The sequence below is a fragment of the Pelophylax lessonae genome (assembly GCF_965119305.1).
Source record: "Pelophylax lessonae genome assembly, chromosome: 12".
Classification (NCBI taxonomy): Eukaryota; Metazoa; Chordata; class Amphibia; order Anura; family Ranidae; genus Pelophylax; species Pelophylax lessonae.
This window is the reverse complement of record NC_138779.1, coordinates 174,409,118-174,427,633: the sequence shown is the minus strand read 5'-3', so window position 1 is coordinate 174,427,633 and position 18,516 is coordinate 174,409,118. Positions and strand designations below refer to the sequence as shown.

General features: G+C 46.3%; 1 protein-coding gene across 2 annotated transcripts in view; it reads left to right on the top strand.

The window, feature by feature from the left end:
- The first annotated feature begins 3,689 nt into the window (after positions 1 to 3,689).
- LOC309568167 (carnitine O-palmitoyltransferase 1, liver isoform-like) overlaps positions 3,690 to 18,516 on the top strand; it is a 205,145-nt gene continuing 190,318 nt past the window's right edge. For both annotated transcript variants that reach the window (XM_082273799.1, XM_082273797.1), the window contains exon 1: positions 3,690 to 3,801. The gene's annotated coding sequence lies outside the window, so the exon portion shown is untranslated. The remainder of the gene's footprint in view (positions 3,802 to 18,516) is intronic.

Here is an 18,516-nt window from a genome sequence, read left to right as displayed (position 1 = left end):
TCACAAATTCAATGACAATATGACTTGTGTCGCAATTGTAGATGTAGCATCTTCCTAGGTAGGTGCTAGGTAAAATATATATTGGCCCTGTCTGCTTATCAGGGGGGCCTGATCAGTCATTTAGGCTGTCATATGTTTCCAGGTGTGGTCTGTTGAGTCTGGGGAGTCTCCCCACTGTATCCAATGTGGGCTCTTATTGGACAGTGGAGGAAACCTGGCCAATAGCGCACCAGGGCTTATAGCTGTCTGAGTGGGCGGAGTTTGCCACAATGCACCCTGGGATCGGATATAAGTCTGAGGAGAGCATGTGGCAGAGTGTCTTTGGCGGGAAGCAGAGTCCCAGGAGGAGGCTAACGGCTGTCAGAGCAAGTAAGGGTGTACTGGGCGGTTGGCCTAGAGGACCAGAGGTTGAGCTGGGCTGCAGGAAGAGGATCCAGAGTGCTGTGGACCGAGTGGAGCTGCTGGGCAGAAGTTTCCAGGAAAAACAGTGTTGTGAGTACTCGAAACTGCCCCGGGGTCTTCCTGAGAGAGGGGGCCATTTCAGAAGGTCAAAGGGATCCAGGAGCCAGCTAACCAGTAGTGGTGGCTTAGGAAAGGGGGTGTCAGTGTCTAAGCCCTGAAGATAAGAGAGTGAAAGGGGGCATCGGTGGGGGCCCTGAAGAGTTCAGCAGTGCAGCGGTATACAAGTAACTACCTCAGCAAGAGTACTTAAGGGAGCTCAAAGAGGACTTCTTTAGTCAGAAAGCAGTCACAAGTCAGTTCAGCGTTAACAGGCATCCAGCCAGCATTAACCAACGTCAAGCCAGCGTTAATAGGCATTCAGCCGGCGTCAAGTCAGCGCCAAATAGCGTTTTTCAAGTGTCCCTGCCAAATTGTGCATAGTTCAGTTCAAGAAGTATCCCACTCATCCCTTCTCCTATCCAAGTTACAAAATAAATACAAAAACCCAAAGATACAGGACTGGTCATTGTCTCAGTGCTCACACTTGGAGAACATGCTTAGATGTGCTGTTGTTGCTAGCGGTAACCCAGGGGGACCCATATCCAGCAAAACTGCTGGGAATTGTGCTACATACAAGCCTTCTTAATTTATTTATGTTTTTGCTATTTTTTTTTTTGCCATGAAAGTGGAGTTACCCTGTAAGACAAAACTTGGATAGAGTAAGCCCATAAGTCAATGCAAGTCATGTTGAGGTCGCACTAAAGTAGTCCAGGAACCTTTTTCTAAAGCTGGATACACACTATACAATTTTCTGTATACTTTTTCCTTTAGATTTACCAAAACCATATAATATGAGGGCAAACCTAAACACTTTAAATTTGTATGCAATCAGGCAGGCCCTTGCATTACATAGTTGAAGGTAAATCTAAAGGAAATCAAACAACAAAAGTTGTATAGTGTGTATCCAGCTTTAGTCGGAGCACCTTGAGTCGCACCAATTAGATTTCATTGCCGTCATTGGGGTGTGACTTGGCAGGCAACTTTGAACTCTCAAGTCGCATGACAAGTCACAGCAGTCTGAACTGGGGCAAAGGGAGAGATTTAACTGCTGTCAGTTTTTTTTTTCATCAGTGTCCCATTGCACAGATTTTCCTTCACTTCCTGTTCCATAGCCACACCAGGAAGTAATAGAAAAGTCCTCCAAAGTGATAAAATCCCCCGGGTGTCACTAGGATCACCACAGCTAGTGTCCTAATTTTACAATTTTTTTGTTCTGTTGACAACTCAGAAATTGGGATTCTCTTTCACTTTCACGTGCGGTGATAGGTCAATCAGAGAGGGTGACTGTCCATAACAGGGATACAGACAGCAACAGATAACTTCTCCCTAGTTTTTGCCGTATTAAATGAAAATAACAAAAAACGTACGCTTTATTGCTTTAAAACAGTTTTATTATATGTATAAAAACCAGTCAGGCCGGGTTCACACTTACAGGAGATTGTGCCTGGCTCTCAATGGAGCCGGTTCACACATCTCCAGGGCAGCTGCGGAGCGCATTGCACAGGCATCCTGTGCGTCTTTTCCTACGTTTTAGGTCTGAATTCAACAAAAAGTACAGGCCTGATTTGTTGCTGAATCGGAGAACAGGGACGCAACGGACCCCTGCTGTGAGCCGCAATGGACCCCTGCTGTGAGCCGCAACGGATCCCTGCTGTGAGCCGCAACGGACCTCTGCTGTGAGCCGCAACGGACCCCTGCTGTGAGCCGCAACAGACTCCTGCTGTGGGCCGCAACAGACCCCTGCTGTGAGCCGCAACAGACCCCTGCTGTGAGCCGCAACAGACTCCTGCTGTGAGCCGCAACAGACCCCTGCTGTGAGCCGCAACAGACCCCTGCTGTGAGCCGCAACGGACTCCTGCTGTGAGCCGCAACGGACTCCTGCTGTGAGCCGCAACGGACTCCTGCTGTGAGCCGCAACAGACTCCTGCTGTGAGCCGCAACAGACTCCTGCTGTGAGCCGCAACAGACTCCTGCTGTGAGCCGCAACAGACTCCTGCTGTGAGCCGCAACAGACCCCTGCTGTGAGCCGCAACAGACCCCTGCTGTGAGCCGCAACGGACCCCTGCTGTGAGCCGCAACGGACTCCTGCTGTGAGCCGCAACGGACTCCTGCTGTGAGCCGCAACGGACTCCTGCTGTGAGCCGCAACGGACTCCTGCTGTGAGCCGCAACAGACTCCTGCTGTGAGCCGCAACAGACCCCTGCTGTGAGCCGCAACAGACCCCTGCTGTGAGCCGCAACAGACCCCTGCTGTGAGCCGCAACAGACCCCTGCTGTGAGCCGCAACAGACTCCTGCTGTGAGCCGCAACAGACTCCTGCTGTGAGCCGCAACAGACTCCTGCTGTGAGCCGCAACAGACCCCTGCTGTGAGCCGCAACAGACCCCTGCTGTGAGCCGCAACGGACTCCTGCTGTGAGCCGCAACGGACTCCTGCTGTGAGCCGCAACAGACCCCTGCTGTGAGCCGCAACAGACCCCTGCTGTGAGCCGCAACAGACCCCAGCTGTGAGCCACAACAGACTCCTGCTGTGAGCCGCAACAGACCCCTGCTGTGAGCCGCAACAGACCCCTGCTGTGAGCCGCAACAGACCCCTGCTGTGAGCCGCAACAGACTCCTGCTGTGAGCCGCAACAGACTCCTGCTGTGAGCCGCAACAGACCCCTGCTGTGAGCCGCAACAGACCCCTGCTGTGAGCCGCAACAGACTCCAGCTGTGAGCCGCAACAGACTCCTGCTGTGAGCCGCAACAGACCCCTGCTGTGAGCCGCAACAGACCCCTGCTGTGAGCCGCAACAGACGCCTGCTGTGAGCCGCAACAGACCCCTGCTGTGAGCCGCAACAGACCCCTGCTGTGAGCCGCAACAGACCCCTGCTGTGAGCCGCAACAGACTCCTGCTGTGAGCCGCAACAGACCCCTGCTGTGAGCCGCAACAGACCCCTGCTGTGAGCCGCAACAGACTTCTGCTGTGAGCCGCAACAGACTCCTGCTGTGAGCCGCATCCACATTAGTTGAGGGTTCTCAACCTCAGTTGAGGGTTCTTATCAGTTGCTGCAGGGACATATGGCTGAGGATAACGCTTCTCCTGGCCACACCTACCTGACAATCTCTCAGTTGCTGTCTAAGGTTTAGTCTCACCTTTTTAGTTTTAAACCAAGGCGTTGACATGATCAATGCAAACACGTCAAACCTGTTTGGTGGAGTCAAAGAAGAGCTGGCAGTTTGATCGGAGCTCCCTACAAATCTGCTTTCTCCTGTACTAAGCTTCTTTTACTACTTTGGGAAGTTATTGTCAGTTGGTAAGGTAAGGAAAAGGTACAATTTTACTGATCAATAAGACCTAGATATGACTTATCAATTATCCGACAGAATATCAGTAGTAAATAGCAATCCAGTGATACGGCTATAGTGCTTCTGTTTTTCTTTTAATCTTCTTTAGTGACTAGCAACAGATAATTGTAACAACCGTTTATTATCAGTCATTGCAGAACCTTGAAGGAAAAGCAATGTATATGTCTTAATTGTTTTTTGTTTTTTGTTTTTTTATAAAAGACAATCAAACCTGTTCAATACTGCAAAACTAATGATCTGCAAAGTGTGGAAACACATAAGAACCCATGACATTGATTTACTTTTGGCAGATCAGTAAATGTGTAATGTCTGATTGGTTGCTCTTACTAACAACTTGCGGAATACGCCAGATTGTGTTGTTTTAATCTATTTATTTACAGTAAGTTTATAGTGCAGATGCGGTATGCTGTGCTTTACAGAGTACATTGATCTATTCACAAAAGTCCCTGTCTTCTACAGGGGTCACGAATCAAAAGGCCCTAATACACTTAACCACTTAAGCCCCGGAAGATTTTACCCCCTTCCTGACCAGGGCCTATTTTGCGATTCTGCACTGCGTGACTTTAACGGACAATTGCGCTGTCGTGCGACGCTGTACCTTAACGGATTTGACGTCCTTTTTTTCCCCACAAACAGAGCTTTCTTTTGGTGGTATTTGATCACCTGTGCGATTTTTTTATCATGCGCTATAAACAAAAAAAAGAGCGTCAATTTTGCAAAAATAACAATATTTTTCACATTTTTTTTATATGAAATTCCTCCCCAAAAAAATGTAAAAATCCTAAATTTTTTAACATTTTCGGCCAATTTGTTTTCTGCTACATATGTTTGGTTAAAAAAAATCGCAAAAAGCGTATTTTGATTGGTTTGCGCAAAAGTTATCGCGTTTACTAACAAAGGGAAAGATTTGTCATTTTTGTTGTTTTTTTTTTTAACGCGTAATGGCGGTGATCTGCGATTTTTTTTTTCGGTACTGGGACATTGCGGCAGACAGATCGGACCCTTGACTGACATTTTTGACATTTTTGGGGTTACCAGTGACATTTCTACAGTAATCAGTGCAATACATATGCACTGTTACTGTAAAATTACACTGGCAGTGAAGGGGTTAACTTTTTTTGAGAGGGAGGGGTTATTTGTGTCCCTAGGGGCGTGATTCTAACTGTGATTGGCTGTGGCTTGAGGTGTAGGAACAGTGATCAACGGTCCTACATAGTAGAACCGTATGATCACTATTTCTACACAGGGGAGAATCACAGGCGGCTTGTTTACATTAACAAGCCTCTCCCTCTGCACCGACGATCGCCGAGTGACCGGCGGACGTCGGGTCCGCTGGTCACACGCGCGGGGGGGGTCCGTGACCACGCGGGAGCGCGCCTCCAGGGGCGCTCGCTTCCTAGACCCTCATAGGCAGAGCGACGTAGTGTGAGGGGCTGACCGCCGCAGTAAATAGTTGTGCGGCGGTCGGCAAGTGGTTAAGGGCCGTACACACTTTGACGAAAATCGGACGAAATATCCTCCGATTTTTCTCTGTCTTCTCAGCGTTCATTACTGTTTTTAGTTGACAGCGCATAAATGTTCACGAAATTTCTCGTCCGATTTTTCTTTTTTTTTGACACATTTGTTCCTAGACTTCTGGGTTGTCAGCAACTTCAGATCATGCGCGGTCTTTCGTATCCGATTTTTCACAGACGTACTGCATACACATTAAACGAAAATTGGTCTTCTGGGGACGGACGAAAAAAATTTTGGCATCGGCTGCTGAAAGTTGTGTACACACTAGGCGAAAATCGGACGATTTTACCTCGGACGGGAATTTTCGGCAGATTTTCTACTAGTGTGTACCCCACTTTAGCCCTCGTTCACATCAGATCGATTTGTCACGCAATTTGACTCATCAAATCGCATGATAAGTTGCAGCCAGTTGTCAGCAATGGCATAGTTTCAATCGGAGCAACGCTGACTTTGCAGCACCGCACGGATTTGTAAGTGCCCATTCACACTACCGCGACTTGTCAGGCGACTGGTCAGCCTGACAAGTCGCGGTCCATGCAGTGCTACGGGAACCGTTCTAATAGGAGCGACTCAAGTCGCTCCGACTTAGAAAGTAGTTCCTGTACTACTTCGGGGCGACATCGGAGCGACTTGCATTGACATTCATTATATGAAGTCCGTGGAAATCGCGCCGAAGTCGCGGTGCACGCGACTTCACAGGTCGCCCCCAAAGTCGTGCCGCGGTAGTGTGAACCGGCACTAAAGTAGTTCCTGCGCTACTTTTGCCGATTTCAGATGTGCCTTCAATAGACATCTGTGCATGAAGCCATACAGATGTCTTTCACCTGAAATCGCGCTGACCTGCTACTTTAAAGTCGTGCTACTTTAAGTGAACTAGCACAATTTCAACGTAGCATCCATGTGAACCAGGGCTAATACACACAACATGGGCAATATGAGTGGAATGCAATCAAGTCTACCGGTATGTTTTGGAATGTGAGAGGAAGCCATAGAAATGGAGTAAACCCACAGGAAGAGGTGTATAAACTGTATGTTCATAGTGTTCTAGGTAGGACTTGAACTTCGAACTCAAAGGTTTAAGATCATCGAGCTAACCACTAAGTAATTGTAGTTGATGAATTATAAATATCAAGCCAAATCAAATATTTCCATGATCTCCAGCAAACAATGTTACTGGCACTGATGCTTACAAGGTCTAATAACATCTGCTTGGCTTTTAACATGTATTAATATGTTTTTCATTTTGATGATACCACATACAATATATTGGCATATTTTATACTCAACTGATCAACAGTTTCTATATCAGGTTATTCAAAATTAGGGGGCTTAAGGGTTTCTCTTGTGACAATCAATCTCTGGCATATTTTAATTATGTTTTATTATTTGATTTGAACCTTAAATTTGATTAAGGTGTTCATAAAAATAGACATGTTTAAAAAAAAATCACTAAAAGGTCTAGTAGTGTTAAGGCCCGTACACACGATGAGAAAATCTGTAGGGAAAATTCGTCCGACGACCGATCTGTCGATTTTCGGATTGTTAGTATGGTGCTTTCGGCAGCCGACTCCGACTTTTCGGCTGACAAAATCCTGATGTGCATGCTATATAATTTTTGGCAAAAAAGAATAGCGCACCCATGCATATAATTTTTGTCGTCCGTCAAAACAACGTCCGATTTTCGTCTCATTAGTACAGATTACCACAGAAAAAAATCTTAAGAGCAAGACTAGGCATGCTCAGAGATGAAAGAACACATACAAAGCAATCCAACACATGACATCATTTCTGAAGTAGAATTCTGTCGTTCGGGAAAATTCGTATGAAAATAACCTCTTCACTTTCCACATCAGACTAGCATGCCACAAAAAATGGACGACAGATCGTTCGATAATCTGATCGTGTGTACGGGGCTTTAGAGCAACCTTTCCTGTTCAGATATTGTTGCATGGCTGATCATGCAATAATTGACTTGTGTATCCTACTAAGATAATAAGGAGATCAGCATCACTAGCAATCCCTATGAATGACATTTTTTATTCAGCCCTGGTTCACACTGATGCGATCCAGGAAATGCAGTGAATCCTTTGCGTTTCCTGCACGACATTGCAATCGCACGGCGTCCATGCGGTCTGCTGCAGGTATCAATGTTAGATTACCAACACCTCTAAACCGATCGCAAAACGCAGTGTGATTGCCAGAATCGCATCACATGGGCATGAACACTGCATGAATGTGATGCAATTCCGGTGCGGGAAAAAAAGGGTCCTGCACCATTTTGGTGTGGATGCGATATAAACCATACAAATTGTATGGCTCAAATCTCACCAGACAGACATCGTATGTGATGTGCACAGGAATGCGGTACGATTTCTGTGTGAATCACATTCGGTGCTCTGCACGCACTAGTGTGAACCCAGGCTCAATCTTCTTTTAGTCAAAGCAGAGATAAACAGAGATAACCTCGAGCTCCCTGTGAATGACTTGTAGGCTGTAATAGGCAGGTTACATGATGTGTAAATAACTGAAAATTTCCTATCAAATACTTACCGTAATTTTCCTTTCCTGATGGACTCCATGGCTGCATACGTATGGGTTAACCCCGCCTGCATTCCTCCTCTATAGGACCCCACTCCCATAAGTCTTTACACACCCGGATTGCACCTAAATTGGGAGGGTGCAGCCTAACTGGGTGAGAAGATGGCCAAAAAGTTAGAGGGGCTTTTAAACTAGGTGATGGAGGGGAGGGTACAAATGTAGAATTAGCCAGTGGAAAGCAAGTTTCAGAGGGCAGAAATGGGGGCATTAGCGGTAGGGTGTTCGGAGCTCCTATACCCAGGGTGGGTATGGGGAAAAATCAAGAGAGCAGCCTAAAAACATCAAATGAGGATATATGTAACCGGTCAAAATTAAGAGGTTTGTTTACCAATGCCAGAAGCCTGGCCACAAGATTTTGTGGGGATAACAGAGACTTGGTTTGACAGCTCTCATGACTGGATGGCGACCATTCAGGGGTATTCCCTTTATCGCAGAGATAGAGAAGGTAAAAAGGGGGGAGGGGTATGTCTGTATATTAAGAACAGTATACAGATAAATATGAGGGATGATATTAATAATGGAGCTAAGGACGAGGCAGAATCCCTATGGGTAGAGCTTCAAAGGGAAGGCACGGTGGGGAAGGTAATATTGGGCGTATGCTATAGGCCCCCCAACCAGAGGGAGGAGGGGGAGGCGGACCTCATTTTACAGATAAGATTGGCAGCAAGGATGGGAAATGTCATTATAATGGGGGACTTTAATTATCCTGATGTAGACTGGGCAGAAGGAACCACACACTCAGCCAAGGCTAGGTAGTTCCTAAATGTTTTGCAGGACAATTTCATGGGTCAGATGGTGAATGCACCGACAAGAAACAATGCGGTACTTGACCTACTGATTACCAACAATATAGACCTGCTCACGGATATAGAAATACGAGGCAACTTAGGAAACAGTGACCATAGGTCAATAAGTTTCAGTATTAATTACAGTAATAGGAAGCAGAGGGGTAATATAAGGACGCTGAATTTCAAAAGAGCCAATTTCCCAAAACTGCGCTCGCTGCTAGAAAATATCAATTGGGATAGAACCCTGGGAACAAAGAACACGGAGGAAAAATGGGAGTGCTTCAAGAGCATACCTAACAAGGGGATTGACCAGTGCATTCCAAAGGGAAATAAATTTAAAAGAGCAAACTAAACCCTGGGTGGCTAAACTCCAACATGAAAATGCATATTAGTGCTAAAGAAAAGGCCTTCAAAAAATACAAGACTGAGGGGTCATTGGCAGCATTTAAGCATTACAAAGAGTGTAATAAGAAATGTAAAAACGAAATCAAGGCGGCTAAAATAGAACACGAGAGACATATAGCGGAGGAGAGTAAAAAGAACCCCAAGAAGTTCTTTAAGTATATAAACAGTAAGAAAGCGAGGCCAGAACACATTGGCCCCATAAAAGATGACAAAGAAAATATGGCCACAGAGGACAGAGAAAAGGCGGAAGTGTTAAATAATTTCTTCTCTTCAGTCTTCACAAAAGAATCGGGGGGCTACACGAACCTAGCTTGTAAGGCCGAACTAAACAACACACCTCAGGAAATACCGCCATGGCTAACAGAAGATAGACTTAAAACTAAACTAGAGAAACTTAACATAAATAAATCACCGGGACCGGATGGCTTGCACCCGAGGGTTCTTAAAGAGCTCAGCCAGGTGATTGCCAGACCATTATTCTTGATCTTTAAGGATAGTTTACAGACGGGTATGGTGCCAGCTGACTGGAAAAAAGCCAACGTGGTACCAATATTTAAAAAGGGGCTGAGATGTATCCCGGGTAACTATAGGCCGGTCAGCCTAACATCTGTAGTCTGCAAGATTTTGAAGGGGATGTTAAGGGGCCACATACAAGACTTTAGTAATGAAAACTGTATTATTAGTTGAAATCAGCATGGATTCATGAAAAATCGTTCTTGCCAAACCAATCTATTAACCTTCTACGATGAAGTGAGCTGCCACCTAGATAAAGGAAAGCCTGTGGATGTGGTGTATCTGGACTTTGCAAAGGCCTTTGACACCGTTCCCCACAAACGCTTACTGTTCAAACTAAGGAAGGTGGGTATGGACCAAAAGGTGAGTACCTGGATAGAGAACTGGCTCCAGGGGAGAGTCCAGAGGGTGATGATTAATGGGGAGTACTCGGATTGGGCGGGTGTGGAAAGTGGGGTCCCCCAGGGTTCTGTCCTGGGACCAATCCTGTTTAATTTATTCATAAATGATCTAGAGGAGGGGATATCTAGTACAATTTCAGTATTTGCGGATGATACTAAACTAAGCTTGCCAATATCTTCTATGCAGGATGTGGAAATCTTACAAGCGGACCTGAACAAAATAACGGGGTGGGCAACTACATGGCAGATGAGGTTTAATGTTGAAAAATGTAAAGTAATGCACTTGGGGGCCAGAAACCAGAAAGCAAGCTACTCACTAGGGGGGGAACCTCTGGGTGAGTCTAGGATGGAAAAAGACTTGGGGGTACTGGTAGACAACAGGCTTGGCAGTGGCATGCAATGCCAAGCCGCTACAAGCAAAGCCAACAGAATACTGGAATGTATTAAAAAGGGGATTCACTCCAGAAATAAAGAGATTATTCTCCCGCTCTACAAGACTCTGGTCCGGCCACATCTGGAGTATGCTGTCCAGTTCTGGGCACCGGTCCTAAGGAAGGATGTGCTGGAATTGGAAAGAGTCCAAAGAAGGGCAACAAAAATAATTAGGGGAATGGAGGACATCAGCTATGAGGAAAGACTACAAGCACTGAACTTATTCTCTCTGGAGAAGAGACGATTGAGGGGGGATATGATATCAATGTACAAATACTGTACTGGCGACCCTAGCATAAGGAACAAACTATTCAGAGAAAGGAGATACAATAAGACACGTGGCCACTCACTAAAACTAGAGGAAAGGCGGTTTAACCTTAAAATGCGTAAGGGGTTCTTCACTGTAAGAGCGGTAAGGATGTGGAATTCTCTTCCACAAGCAGTCGTATCAGCAGGGAGCATTGATAGTTTCAAAAACTAGATGGGCACCTTAGAGACCACAACATACAGGGGTATATAATGTACGGTTAAAAGCAAACACACACACACACATCATAGGTTGAACTGGATGGACTGATGTCTTTTTTCAACCTCACTAACTATGTAACTATGTAACTATGTAACCCGGGTGGGCAATTGTAGAACAAAAGAAAAGGGTTTAATTGACACTGTCAACCGACAGGATTTGTAAACCAACAATTAAAAGGAAGATAAAGAGGCTGGCTCTACACAATAATGGGCCAAAAATGTATTGATCAGGGACCACAAGGCCTCCCTACCGATTACATTGGGAAGCTGCAAAGCTGCCTAGGATGTAGACACACTCCTGGGCAAGCGAGCGGTCACCATCCCCAAAGGAGCCAAGCCCTCGACTCTGTGAGTCTGTCGGATGGCCCAGACAATCCATGCCACAATCATCCTAGATGAGGCACACTTTCCTTTGTCCTTTCCAGCAAAAAGAATAAACAGGCGTTCTGAAGGAAGCCTGTATCTTGTAGATATAACTTCACAATATCTGAGAGATTCCTAGAACCAAAGGAAGGCACTGTTGAGAGTCAAACTCGGGATTCCCTGTTTACTAGACATGAGCTTTAACCAACTAAGCCACAGCGTGACCTCTCCCACCTCTAAAGGATGCAAGTTAGTACCCCAAAGGTTGGTAGAACAATTTCTTGGTTCCCATGAAAGACTGATGTACCCTTAGGAATTGAGTCAAGCAACCCGCTGCATTTTCAATGACCTGCATCTGCGCCTGAAAATCCTCCACATGCAGAGAACATTCCTTGTTGTCCAACTAGACCAGTGGTCTTCAAACTATGGCCCTGGAGTTGTTTAGGAGCTACAATTCCCATCATGCCTAGCCATGTCTGTGAATGTCAGAGTTTTACAATGCCTCATGGGACTTGGAGTTCTGCAACAGCTAGAGGGCCGTAGTTTGAAGAACCCTGAACTAGACTCGGGAAAGAAAGTCTGTTAGAATATTCTGAGCTCCGGGGAAATAAGCCTCTAAGATGTAGGCTCGATTCCTCTGAGCCCAAGACAGAATTAGCTCCGCTTCCAGTAATAGAGAACAGGCTGCAAGTCTCCCCTTGTCTTTTAACGTAAGAGACCGCCGTAGTGTTGACTACCCTAAGAGCACTGACGCTCCCTTCCTTTTATGGTGAAAGGCCTGTGGGGTGCAGAAGGCTGCCCGTAGTTTCAGAATGTTCAACTGAATCTTGTGAAATTGACAGCCCCCGCCTGCCTTGAGCTATCCCCGACAGGCAGCAAGCCCCCATATCCCATATTGGTGGTATCGGACGTGATTGTGAACCAGGAAATGGGGCAGTGGAATGGCAAATGAGCCAGTTTCTCAATTGCAGCCCCCAGGGAACTCACTCTCATGACCGAGGTTTTGTAGATGACCTGAATTCTGCTTTCTGGCTGCCAATGCTGGAGAAACCCCTTCCAGAACGGCCGCCTTTTCTGGAGCGTCCACTTGACCATCAGATCCATGGACACCATAGTGTTGATCATTTTAGACACTGAAAGGTACACAGGTGGGAAGAAGACAGGGCCAGGAGTATTCTGTTCCAGAACATCGGGATCCAGAGACAAAGCAATGGTCCTCTTGATTATATCGAACTGAGCCCCGAGGGACACAAGAGACTGAGTGGGCTCCAGGTGTCTCTTTTCCAGAATCAATTGGCAGACAAATTTTGAGGAGCAGCTGTCCTCTGTCTTAGGACAGTAGGAGAAAAACATCCAAGTAACTATGCAGGCGTATGCTTCTTGCTTTGACAAAGACCTTAACAACCAATAAGATCCTTAAAACACACAGGGTGATGTTGAAACCTGAATTGTAGACAAGCAAGCTGGAGATGGTCTCTTGACCTATGGCGAAACAAAGGAATTTGTGGAGGTCTTCTACAATGGGGAAAAGTAAAGTAAGCATCTTCAGGTCTATTGGAAATGTGCCAGTCACCTGGCTGGACCCCCTATAAATCAGGGACAATGTTTCCATCTTGAACTTCTCCTTTTGATGAAAATTGGTTTAGGTGCGCAAAGTCAAAAATTGGCCTTTCGCAAACCGCTCCTGTTCAGGACTTTAAAGAGAGGCGAGTACATGCCCCGAAATCTCTTGCATCCTGGGTCTGACACAGCAGCACTTTGCAACACCAGTGACTTTAGGTAATACAAGAGTATATGCTTAATTTTACCTCCAGAGTGAGGCAAAATCCGTGGAAACGAATCCGAGATGAGGAGGACTTCTGATGGACCATGTGTGTCCTGAAAAGTCAGCTTTGACGTTCCAATAGTCTGAGGCTCAAACTCAGTAGCTTCTTGGATACCTGAGGTCAATCTTTTAGCACACTTCTGAGGGCATTTCTGGCCTCTTCACCAGCTCTTCCTAAAATCCAGGCCTGGTCTGTAAAAACGTGCGGCCCTCACACGCGCTGAACTTTGTCCTCTAGAGTGTGTTGTCTTACAGCCAGCAGGCACTGGTCCTGAGGCAAGACCCAACTTGCCAACTGTGGCCCGGGTTACGGTGCTGTCAAGCTTGCCAAAAGATGAAGCTCCCTCAAATGGATCTTACACTAGGCCTGTTAGAGGGGGTGGGGGAGCTCAGGCCCAGCCATAGCACTCACTTTGCTGTAACTGACGGGAGCAAAACCCATGCCACTATGCGGATAATGTCAATCGGAGCCTCACCATGGAAACCGACACCAGCTCCAGCTCCTGAACTACCAAGTTTCTGAAAATTCTCTTGAATACTGCGTCCACATTCTCCTTCCACATTTCCATCACATGGCCAAAAGAGCAAAAGAGACCAGGCCGACTTTCAGGCCATTCACTGCATCTTCCAAGGAAGAGCGACAGAGATTCCATTTGCTGGAAATCACCATTCCCTTTTCCCTGGGCTTAGTATGGCTCACACAGAGACTTGCCCTCTGGGACCTAAGTGCTGCATCCCCAGCAGGCTCCTTCCTTGGAGCGGCTAACATGGTGGCAAATGTGGTGCCTAAAGGAGGATTCAGAGCTTCTGCTATGAAGGCTGGACCTTGACGGTGACCAATGATGACTAAAACTGGAAGAAGAATGTTGATGTAGTGACCTATTGAGGTCGTTATCATCTTGTGCCGTGTATTGTCAATCGGACCTAGAAGGACTTAAAACCCTAAAAAGAAAACAAAATAGGGTAGAAAGGAAAGGGTTAAAAACCTAAAAGGAGTGCCCAGGCAAGCAAGGAAAGGAAAGGGTTAAACACACCCTCTCATCCCCGCTACACAAGGACTGGCCACAGGGGGGGGGGGGGGGGCAGTGATACATCCGTAGTGTGCAAACTGCACAGACAGCCAACCTGCACAGATGATAGAACCATCAGGATAACACACACACAGGCAGCACAAAAGGGTGTTATTGCAGAGCATATACCCGTGATGATTGCACACAGCATTTAGGGAAAATGCTGCAAGCTGCCCACAGAGAAATCCCAATATCAACATTACTGACTGCTGATTGAATTTCTCCACTGTAATGACACCTTCGCCGCCCACAGAATGCTTGAGCTGAGTCCCTGGGCATGAGTAACCCAGGGACGCCAGGCCAGAAGAGAGAGCGGCAGCTTGGAAAGCAAATGCGCTCCAGCCGCCATAGGCTGGAAGACACTCGAACCAGGGAAGGAAAACAGACAAACCCACACAACTGCTGCCATGGAATATGCAAAATAAAACTATACATAACCGCACAAGGCTTCCCCTACGACCATGCCTGGATCCAGAAGGTGCTGCTACACGGGCCCAGGGCGTTTATGGTTTACCTGTTAATAGCAAGACTCTTAGGTCGTCCTGCCGCTTTGAATGCCAATGGCCAAGCTTAAGCTCTTCATGGCACCACATCCATCGCCCTTCTCCACTCTGCTAATAGCTGGGTATTGCTGAAGACACCACATGGCACCGTATCCATCGCAGTTCTCCACCCCGCTAATAGCTGGGGACTGCTGGGGACTCTACATGGCACTGAATCCATTGCCCTTCTCCATCTCGCTAATAGCTGGGAACTGCTGGAGACTCCACACGTCTTCCGGGGCACAGCTTGCCAAACAACCAGGTCTCGATCATGGACACTTCATCCAAGGTAAGACTTCAGCCATTCTGGTCCTTAGGAGAAGGACAAAAAGGCAATGTGGCCGTAGAGCAAAGATTTATGGGAGTGGGGTCCTATAGGGGAGGAGTGGAGGTGGGGTTAACCCATATGTATGCTGCCATGCAGGGCTGCTGTTAGAAATCGCGGGGCCCTGTACAGACTACCTGGCAGGGCCCCCCCTCAAGAAAATATTAAAGATAAATTTAGCTAAAATTACAACAAAATCACTATTAGCAGACACAAAAATAACATAACTCGCATAATCCCTGCTAAATCTAAAAAAAAAACTATGTTAAATAAAAATGAAGATGAGATGAGAAAAATGTACAGGCTGGGCAGTTGGAGCTCAGCTATCAGAGAGACAGAGGGAGAGAAACAAAGCTACAAATAAACTCCTGAGCAGAGATAACTGAGCCAGTGCTGGGGGGGGGGGGCACACAAGGGAGGGGATTAGTGAGGGACAACTCTCTCTTTCTTTGCTGGAGGAAGATTTCTGTATTTGTTGTCCATCACTAATCCCCCTCTCTGTGTGGGCCCCCCTGTGTGCTCGGGCCCCCTACAAGAGGGCTGGTGGTCCCCCCCCCTATCAGCGGCCCTGCTGCCATGGACTCTGTCAGGAAAGTAATTTTTCCCTATACCTAATGCAACAAAATACTACCATACCAAACTTTCTGAATCATTTGATAGCCATACATTAAATGATTTTGATGAATTAAGATACTCGAATCTCCTCCTTCAAGGGCTGAATTTTCCTGAACTAGCTGTCAGTTGGATATGCATTTTGTCTAATTTAGAATTTTATGTGCTAAATGTATAATCTAGTGAAGGAGAAGGTTAAATTGTCATGTACTATATGTCCTCTTCTTAAAATAGAAATTCATAAGCAAAATAGTTTTGGAACTTGTGTCTAAAAAAACAGCATTTTTTCTATTGCCGTGAGCACTAAATAAAATGCACACAAAGTAGGCTAGAAGCATGAAAAAGAATATATGATTGATGGTTTAACTTTAGAACAGTACTGTTGGTTGTTTTTTCAGACTCTTTTTATACAAGGCCCTTTATTTTTTCCTTTTTATTTTAAACTGTTATTACAGAGCACAGTCACCATTTTATACGCCCATGTTACAGTTATTATCTGCAGGTGAAAGTGTCACCAGGCACCAGGCATGTAAATTGCCCTCACGTGACTTTTTTTTATTGCGTAAGCATAGTTTGTCCTCTAACAGTGATAAATCAATGCTAATCATATTTTATCATCATCATGAAGATTGTAGAGGAGAGGGCCATACAAGGCCCAGATCTGTAATAGGTGACTAAGGCCCTCAGGTGCAGGCAGATTGTACATGGGGTCACCTTTTAATTTTTCTTTAAACCTATTTCTTGTAAACCTTCAGTGAAAAAAAAAAAAACATAAGAAACATGTGTTCATATACATAATGATTTTAATTCCTTGTGGCCACAGAGATCTCTATGCAGGTCTCCTATGGGGCATGATTTACTAAACTTGAGGCATAACTTTAAATTTTAGTACTAAGAGGTCAAAGACTGAACTTAGTACAAAGAGCTCTTCTCCTGAATTAGACAGAATCTAATGCCCCGTACACACGTGCAGATTATCTGCAGACATTTGTCTGTAGACTTACCAAAACCATATAATATGAGGTCAAACCTAAACACTTTCAATGTGTATGCAATCCGGCAGGCCCTTGCACTACATAGAAAAGGTAAGTCTGCAGACAAATGTCTTCAGATAATCTGCACGTGTGTACGGAGCATAAAGGGAAACTTCAGCCCCTGGACTAGCCACAGCTTCTTTAGGAACAAGACCAACACCAGGGATTTCAACATTATGCCTAGTCTCTACGCACCAAGCATGGCATCTACTGATGACCATTGACCACAGGTTGCCAGATCCGTAGACCCAAAGTTCCTCATCACCCATGGCAGAAACAGTAGGAGTGCGATCCTTCACCCCCCCCCCCCCTCACTACAGGGGACACAAGTGAGACAATCAACAGGTCATCTCAGTCAACCACATTAGCCTCACTTCTTTTTACGTGCCCTCACAATGAAAAGGAATGGTACGGAATATCTCTCCATAAATAGCTTGGTACTTCAATAATGCAATGTCCAATTGTGTTGGGATTTTAAGACAAAATATAGTCTTACTTCAAGTGTAACAAAAGAAAACAAACCCAAGGCTTAAAAAAATAACTCCATAAAAGAAAAATTACAAATCCAGTGCTCGACATTAAAGTAATACTAAAGTTTTATTTTATAAGCTAAAAATAACAAACCTGTTATACTTACCTGCTTTGTGCAGTTGGTTTTTCCACAGAGCAGCCCAGATCCTCCTTCTCGGGTCCCTCTTTGGTGCTCTTACGTAGCCCCTCCCTCCTGTTGAGTGCCCCCACAGCAAGCAGCTTGCTGTGGGGGCACCCGGGCTGAGCCACAGCTCCCTGTATCTATTAGGACACAGAGCCACAGCTGGCCCTGCCCCCTTCTCTCCTCATTGGCTGACAGACTTTGATTGGCAGCAGCGGGAGCCAATGGCGCCATGTTACTGTGAATGCCAATGAGGGGGGGGGGGGGGTCCCGGGCAGCTGAGACACTCCTGCAACATGGCTGGATCGAGATAGACCTCAGGTGTGTATTAGATGGGCTCAGGGGGGCTGCTGCACACAGAAAGTTTTTTTATCTTAATGCATTGAATGCATTAGGATAAAAAATCCTTCTGACTTAACAACCACTTTAATGGAATCTCTTCCAAAAGCTAAGAAGCTAAAGATATTGTTTTTTTCCTTGCCGATACTGATATTTTGGCCATTACATATCGGTATTGGCCGATATGGGCCGATATTTTGAACATTTAACGTTTTGCAAAATAAACACAATTTTCGACACAAATCTGTTACTGAACATGTTAATGTTTGTTTACCTGGATGGTTTGTTTACCCCCTGAGGTGGGTGGCTGGCTGGCTGGCACCCTTTAGTCGCTGGCTTGCTGACACCCTTTGGTGGTCGGCTGACTGGCACCCTGTGGTGGTCGGCTGGTTGGCACCCTGTGGTGGTCGGCTGGCTGGCACCCCGTGGTGGGTGGCTGGCTGGCACCCTGTGGTGGGTGGATGGCTGGCAACCTGTGTGGTGGGTGGATGGCTGGCTGGTACAGGCCCAGGGCCTGTGGGTGGCTGGCTGGTACAGGCGTGTGGGTGGCTGGCACTGGGCAGCTGTGGGTGGGTGTATGTATGTGGCGGCTGTGTTAATCACACTGTGTGCACTGTACACTCACTGTCCCGAGACTCCCTGACTCCAGACGAGGCTGAGGCAGGCGGCCTAAGAAGGCAGAAGCTGTCCCAATGCGTGGAGGCGTGTGGCGCAACATATGCAATG